The sequence below is a fragment of the Callorhinus ursinus genome, unplaced genomic scaffold (assembly GCF_003265705.2).
Source record: "Callorhinus ursinus isolate GAN/ISIS: 27379988/994484 unplaced genomic scaffold, GSC_fseal_2.0 scaffold6, whole genome shotgun sequence".
Taxonomy (NCBI): Eukaryota; Metazoa; Chordata; class Mammalia; order Carnivora; family Otariidae; genus Callorhinus; species Callorhinus ursinus.
The window spans coordinates 19,547,286-19,555,421 of record NW_027397068.1 but is presented as its reverse complement, the minus strand read 5'-3'; the positions used below and the strand labels follow the sequence as shown (position 1 = coordinate 19,555,421).

Sequence of the window (8,136 nt, the reverse complement as noted above, 5' to 3'; positions counted from 1 at the left end):
GGAGCCAGGGAGGGGAAGTGACACGTGGTGATGGACGGATGGACGGCAGCATAGACGACAAGAAGGGCCCGAGAAAGTGGGATCAGGAAGGGGCTACTCCAAGCAAAGCCCCACTCCTTCCAGTCTTGCCCCTGGGGGTAGGTGAGGACTGACTGAGCATCAGGGCCAGGGCGGTGCCTAGCAGGCCACAACCCTTCGTGGGGTGGTCCGCCGCTGGTGCCTAGAGTTTCGAGGCTGCTGTGGCCACAGACGCCTCTTGGTCTGCTTGGCCTTGGCTCCCCAGCCAGCCAGTGGTGGCAGGAAGGGGTAGACCGGGAAAGTGGCCCCTGCCCTGGGAGCCTCACAGGCTGTTCAGGAGAGTAGCCAGCCTGGGGTGGAGGCAGCTGGATCTGAGGTGTGGCTGACGCATATGTCACAGATGCTCTTATTGGGTGGCACTCCCTGGAAGAGAGCATCTAGACCCCAGAGCAGTCCAGGGGGCTCATGGGTTTCAAGGGTCACCCCCCAGTAGGTTGGGCTGGTTGAAGGTGGGCACTGGGGACAGAATGTGGGTGGTAGCAGAGCCAAGGGCATTACCACAGTGTAGTAGGTGGGCAGGAGGAGCTGGGCACCGGTGGGCAGTGTAGGTGGGCAGGAGGAGCTGGGCACCGGTGGGCAGTGTAGGTGGGCAGGAGGAGATGGGCACCGGTGGGCAGTGTAGGTGGGCAGGAGGAGCTGGGCACCGGCCCCTGAGGTGAGGCCCTGTGACTCCTGCTAGACAGTCGCCCAGGCTCTGCAGTGTCCTGCGGTAAGTAGAGGGGCCAGGCTCTGTGCTCAGGGGAGAGGGGTGGGGGTGAGGGCCTGCTGGTTCTCCCCGAGAAGTCTCCCCCTCTGCTCTCCTGCTCCAGGGAGAGACAGAGGGACCACAAAGTCCTCTCAGAGGGCAGGGGTGGAGCGGGCACCACCTCCTCCGTACCGTGCCCAGAGCCTGCCCGACCTGGGCTGCTCCTGGTGCCCCCATCCTAAGGTCCCCTAGCAGAGACTTTAGGCTGAGGCCCTCACTGGGCGGCGGCTGGGGACTGGGCCGCCAGTGGGGCCAGCCGGGCAGCACGCAGGGGCCCAGGTCCTTGGCGAAGGTTCCTCTCACGCCCCTGCCCTGCCAGCACTGGCACAGGGCCATGTTCTGCAGCCGCGGCGCGTAGCCAGGGATCCAGCTCACGGCGACCGGCCGCCCACAAGTTGCCCTTGGCCTGGGGCTTCGCAGGGTTTTTCGGCACCCGTGGCAGCATCAGAAGCAGAGGTTGGAGGAGAGATTGTGGCAGATGGAATCCTTCCAACCCTCGTGGTCATCCCTGAAATTGGGGACAGGGGCCTGGACCCTACAGATGACCTGGGCCAGTCTTAGCCTACGGGAGGGTGCAGCCTGGATCACCAAGGCAATCATGGCCAAGTAGGGTGGGGGTCTTTGCATTCCGCAGGTATCTCTTTCCTACTCGCTGGAGGCCGGGAGGACGATTCTGACAGACCCGGAAGCCCCAGGCGTGGGTTGCTGCAGGGCCCCCTGCAGGGGAGGCAAGCAAGGTGCACAGGGGCTGGCCTCCGAGGGCAGGGGGCAAGGCCATGGAGCAGGGCCACGGAGCACTGTGGGGATGCAGGACTGGGGGCCTGAGGGCGCCTCAAGTGCTTTTCAGTTCTGCAAATGCGCCATGCACTCTCTCCCCTTTGGGAATTCTCTTTCACCCTCCTTGTTACCCTCTCACGTCCAGCTTGATTTCTCCGGGTGACCTCCTGCTCATCCTTCCAGGGTTTGCTTACTGCTTCAGGGAATTCTTCTCTGAGATTCCCTCTCCCTCCAAAAATGTCTGACTTGTGCACACTATAGTTCCTCTAGGCTAAGACTTAGAATACTGTATTTTAATTGCTTATTCATCTGTATCTCCCACTATTTCATGAAATCCTCGAGGGCAAAGGCTCTATCTGCCTTGTTCATTGTTGTGCTCCCAGTGCTTAGGACAACGCTTAGACTAGACTAAGTGTTAATCATTATTTGTAGCAGAGAGTGTAGAGTGATGGTAAGGAAATGAACAGGAACCAAACTACCTGGGTTCAAATTCTGAGGCTGCCAATTACTTGCTGTATAACCTTGGATAAGTTAGTCAACTCTCTATATTCAGCTTTCTTATCTATAAGACAGAGATTGTAAGAGTGCTCACCCGATGTGGTTGTTGTGAGCACTGAATTAATACACGGAAAGTATTCAGAACAACACCTGGCAGTAAACACCCAACTGACTCCTTATTTTGTCAACATATTGGATGTGGCCATTAGTAAATAATAGGAGCCTAATCTACCTGTCTGTCACCTATCCATCTGTATCTAGAGATGTATCTTTAGCTGGAAATGGCCATGTCTTTACCCACTTTTATGAACCAGTTGTGCATGTTAAATTGAAACCATGACTCAATTTGTCGAACACTTTCCCCATTTGAATAATATAAACATGCCCTTCTATACGTTGACCTGTGTTGTTTCATCTTTTTCCCTGTCTGTTCTTACAGTGATTCTCACCCAGCACCACCAGCAGTGAATTCAGCTATCATGCTGACGATGTCTGCCTTTATATCCATCTCTAAAACCTGGCATTATCAGACTCACTGAATTTTCAAATTAGAGCTTTCCTTAATTTTTAGAGGCTTGAAATTGTCCTTCATCTACACAGTGTGACCTGAGACAGAGGTGGTCACATCCCTTTTTCCAAAGAGAAGGAGATTTCCAACCATCTTTTATAAGTAGGAAAATAGAAGCTTAGAAAGGCCTAGTTATTTGTCTGGAGACACATCTCAGTTAATACTAAAACCAGGATAGAGAACCAGCATTCTGTGGCTCTCTTGAGTTCACAATAAAACATCACAATATATTATTAGGAAAAAAAAACCCTCAAGTGTGAAAACAGGAAATGTGGCATTCTTTTTGAAACTTTAACCATGAATTTATTGTACACTGTTCCAATTTTCTCATACGGTGAAAAGAATTGCTAAACAGAGGTCCTTCAGTGTGCGTATGTATGTCTGTACGTACATATACGTCTCCCTGTTCCTCTCTCTCTCTTTCCCTACCCCCATTTATCTAGAGATATGTATAGTCTATTGCCCGTGCAGATAAAATGAAGCATTGGGTTAGATAACAGTTGCTAGTTCTTCTAGTTGCTTTGGGGCCAGACTTGTGCCCAGTTTTTACTTTATCTCTTTGGAGAGTGAGGTGAAAATCTTTCATCTGTGTCCTCAATGGCCTGCAGTCTTAAATCCTAGGTTCTGCTATGTGAGCAGCGCTCATTTCCTTCTTTCCTTTTTACCCTGTCAATCTTCTGCTACGATGCGTCCCCCATCCCAGAGGACGCTGCTTCCTAACTGCTTTCTTATGAGTCTTTGGCAATCTAGCTTCTGGTCTTTTCACTGGACGTAGAAATAACGAAGGCCACCTGTGGTCTTCTGACATTTTCTTAGCTGTGATTCACCTTGAAATTTCTTTCTAGGTAATGCTGTCCATCAACTCTACACTCTGGAGACACACTGCTGCTGTGGTGGTAAGGAGCCTGAGCTTGTCCAGGTCATGTTACCCTGGTTCTCTCCTGCCTTTTCCTTCTCAGCTTCCTCCATTGGCTCTACTTCCTTCTTGCATGTTCCACCAAGGACTCACCAAATTGAAACCTCTTCCTTTTCTTCTCTAATTTCTGCCCTTGGAGCATTCTATTCTCTTCCACAGTTTGTGCTGAGCTTCATGAAAGGAGGAACTCTCTCTTTGTCATTTTTTTTTTTTAAGATTTTGTTTATTTGACAGAGAGAGACACCGCGAGAGAGGGAACACAAGCAGGGGGCGTGGGAGAGGGAGAAAATAGGCTTCCTGCCAAGCAGGGAGCCCGATGCGGGGCTCGATCCCAGGACCCTGGGATCATGACCTGAGCTGAAGGCAGACGCTTAATGACTGAGCCACCCAGGTGCCCCTCTCTTTGTCATTCTTATATATCTATTCCTCATATGTGGCACAACGCCTGGGTCCTGGTAGGTGTTCAAAGAGGTCTGTTGCCTTGAACTGGAGCTGTGCAGATGATTCCAGAATTTACATCAATAACTGACTTTTTCAACCTCTAGTTCCAATAATATTACCTACTTTCTGTGCATTTCCAATAACAGTAAAGATAGTTACTGCTATTAAGCACCCATTGTGGATTAGTCAGTCTGCTAGGTGATTGCAATACATTATTTGTACTCTATGCAACCCTCCAAGGTACACATTGTCACCAGTACTTAATGCAAGACAGAATCAACATCCACATGGATATCTGGTAAGCATCTGGTAAGAACCCTTGCCCCAGATCTGCTCAGATCCAGTTTTCCCCATCTCAGGAAGCAGCCCTCTATTCATGGTTATTCTCCACTCAGTGCTTTGCTTTCCGACACCCAATCCACTAACATGTCCTGTTGACTACAAAAAAGTACTTCTAACCTATCTGATTTTCTTCATTTCCCAGTTTGGGCCATCGTCATCTTTCCCAGACCAGTGCAAGAGCCTCCTAAGTGGGCTTTCCTTTGATTCCCCTGCACGCCGTTCTCCACACAGCAGCCTGTGGTCCTTTAATCAGATCATGTTACAGGAGTCATTACATCCTGCTGCGGCTGCAAAGACTATTTACTGGTTTGATTTGATGGTATCGGCAGTGTGGCCGCACTCGTGCTCTACTTTAGGGCGGATGTTTGAAAACTTAAGTTAGCTAAAAATATAAACTGAGGATTGATTCACCTATGAAGGGATTAACATCTACATCCATAAGCAAGCCTAAAAAATGATTATTTTATTAGAGAATGCTATACTTTATAGAAACATAGTATTCCTTTACATAGCAGGCACTTAAAATATTAGCTCATTTAGCATAATTTATTTATAAAACACTTGGAAGGAATGTATTGAATACATAATATGAGGGACATTTGTACCCACATATGGATAATGTATGCTTCTTAAATTTTATTATCCTATTCAAACAAGTGCAAAATAATATCTCTTATAATATTTGTATTGCTTATAATTTTGATTTTCACTGAAATCTAACTAGTGGAAGAACAAACAACCAAAGATAGAAGTAAAATAGCCAAAGGAGCTGTCATTCATAGTTCATGGTTCTGGCTTTTAAACCACTATTATTATGCATTTGGGATCAAATCAGCTGGTGCTGGCTGTGAGACTCATCGATGTCACCTGCTCTGGTTGTTTCTGGACTCAAGTACTCTTGTCCAGAAGACAAATGCTTGGATACTAAATATAGGTCCTACTTTTCTTTTTTCTTAAGTAGGCTCCACATCCAGCATGGAACCCACGGTGGGTCTTGAACTCATGACTGTGAGGTCAAGACCTGAGCTGAGATCAAGAGAAGGACGCTCAACCTACTGAGCCACGCAGGGCCCCCAAGTCCTGCTTATCTTGATACAGTGTTACAGTATGTAAAAATTTCTCATACACGTAGATTCATGTTCATATTTTTGAACAAGTATTTCTAAAAAAAATCATTTTTTTATTAGAAAAATGTGACTTTTAATGATTATCAGCGATTTATCAGTAATGCAAACATTCATCTCTCTTTTAATTTGTGGAGACAAGTTGCAAGCTGAGAACTGTTGTGTTAATGTCTGCTTAACTGGTGCAGTTTTCACTAAAAATTTTTTACCTATTTGTTAAATGGTCTGAACTTGCTCTCATGGAAAGACAAGGGTGGAAAACGTCAAAACTTTTTCTACATAAAAGCATTTTTTGAGAGTTTTTTTTATGCTCTTGGGTCTTTCCTGAACTTTGTAAGTTTAAGAAATTATTGACTTGGTGGAGAATTTGTTGCCCAGAAGATTTCCTTGTTGATTATTTGCAAATAATGTAGTTACTATTCATCTATAAAAAAATAATCAAGTTAAAGGAAAGGAAAATGAAATATGAGGAGATTTTAATCCCAATCTCCATTTAGATGGTCAGATTCTAAATTTTTCTCATTTATTCTCCTTTTTGTTTCCCTTCTTCCCTCCTTTGTGGACTGTTCTTCCTCACGTCCGCTCTTACAGCCAAGGGTTACATCCTGGGTGATCTCTTCTTCCCCCCGCATGAAATTTTGCATCACTGCTAGGTTCACTCACTTCCTTGGCTTCAACTGTGCCTATGGCAATGACAAGCAAATTTATATCTTCATGCTTTACCTCTCCTCAACACCTGAGCTGTTTTTCCAGGAGTAACTCAAACTCAAAATGTCCCAAAGTGAACTTACTAACATCCTAAATCAAACTTCCTTTTCTCACACTTCCATGTTGGTTAATGCTTGACCAAGGGACTCACCATCTCCTCTGTGGCTCAGACTAGAAACTATGTCATCCCACACTCTAATCTCCATCTCACTCTCTACCTTGTGTTCCCAGAGTCACCCAACCCTTTTAATGCTGCTGCCAAATATCTTTTTGTTCCATTTCTTCCTGTGCAGACCTATCATAATGACTAAAATCCTCACCACCTTTTGCCTGTGGTTTTGCAACAAAATCTTAACAGATCTATTGCCTCCAGTTTTCTTGGCATCCAACCCATTCTTTAGGCTGACATTATGGTAACATTTCCATAGTCAAAATCTGATTGTGTTATTTCTCTGCCTTGAAACCTCTGATGATCATATTCTACCAAGTTCAAACTCTATCGTAGGACATATGAAGCCTGATGGCGGGACTCGATCCCGGGACTCCAGGATCATGACCTGAGCCGAAGGCAGTCGCTTAACCAACTGAGCCACCCAGGCGCCCCATATGAAGTTCTTTACAACTTGTCCTTCCATCCTCATGGGATGCTATGTAATGGTTAGGACCTGTGCTATCACATTGTGATCAGAGACAACAATTTTCTATTATTATTATTATTACTTTTTAAAATTGAAGTCAAATTGGTATATAACATTATATTAGTTTCAGATGTGCAACCTAAAAATTTGATATTTGCACATAGTACAAAGTGATCACCCCAATACCTTTAGTTACCATTCAACACCATACAAATTTACCTTTTTACCTGCCCCCCAAACCCCTTCCCTTTTGATAACCACCAGAGATATTCTTCTCTGTATCTATGAGTTTTCTTTTTTTTTGTTCATGTGTCTTGTTTTTTAGACTCCATGTATAAGTAAAATCTCAAGGTACTTGTCTTTCTGTCTGACTTATTTCACTTAGCATTATTATTATTTTCAATTCATGAACACAAAATGTCTTTCCATTTATTTGTGTCTTCTTCAATTTCTTTCATTAATGTCTTATAGTTTTCAGCATGTCTGTTGGTCTTTCACCTCCTTGGTTAAATTTATTCCAAGATTTTTTTTGATGCAATTGTGAATGAGGTTGTTTTCTTAATTTCTCTTTCTGATAGTTTGTTATTGGTGTTTGGAAACACAAAGGATCTATGTATATTGATTTTGTATCCTGCAGCTTTACTGAATTCATTTGTAAGTGCTAATCGTTTTTGGTGGAGTCCTTAGGGTTTTCTATATATAGTATCATGGCATCTGTGAATAGTGACAGTTTTATTTTTTCCTTTCCAGTTTGGATGCCTTTTATTTCTTTTTCTTGACTAATTGACATGGGTAGGACTTCCAATACTATGCTGAATAAAAGTGGCAAGAGTGGACATCCATGTTTTGTTGCTGATCTTTTGTTCCATTGAATATGATGTTAGCCGTGAGCTTGTCATATGTGGCTTTGATTATGTTGATTATGTTCCTCTATACTCACTTGTTAAGTGTTTTTATCATGAATGGATGTTGAATTTTGTCAGATGCTTTTTAGGTATTTATTGAGATGAGATGATCATATAATTTTTAACTTTCATTTTGTCAATGTGGTGTATCACAACAATTAATTTGCAGATATTGAACAATCCTTATATTCCTGGCATAAATCCCACTTGATCATGTTGTATTGTCTTTTTAATGTATTGTTGAATAATTAGTTTCTTAACATTGTGTTGAGGATTTTTCTTTATGTTCATCAGGATATTGGCCTGTAATTTCCTTCCTTCCTTCTTCCTTCCTACTTCCTTCCTTCCTTTTCTTTCTTTCTTTCTTTCTTTCTTTCTTTCTTTCTTTCTTTCTTT

At 44.1% G+C, this 8,136-nt stretch overlaps 1 pseudogene; it reads right to left on the bottom strand.

Annotated features, from left to right (window-relative positions):
* Positions 1-351: 351 nt before the first annotated feature.
* The window catches only part of LOC112819432 (forkhead box protein H1-like), a 50,753-nt pseudogene continuing 42,968 nt past the window's right edge, over positions 352-8,136 (bottom strand).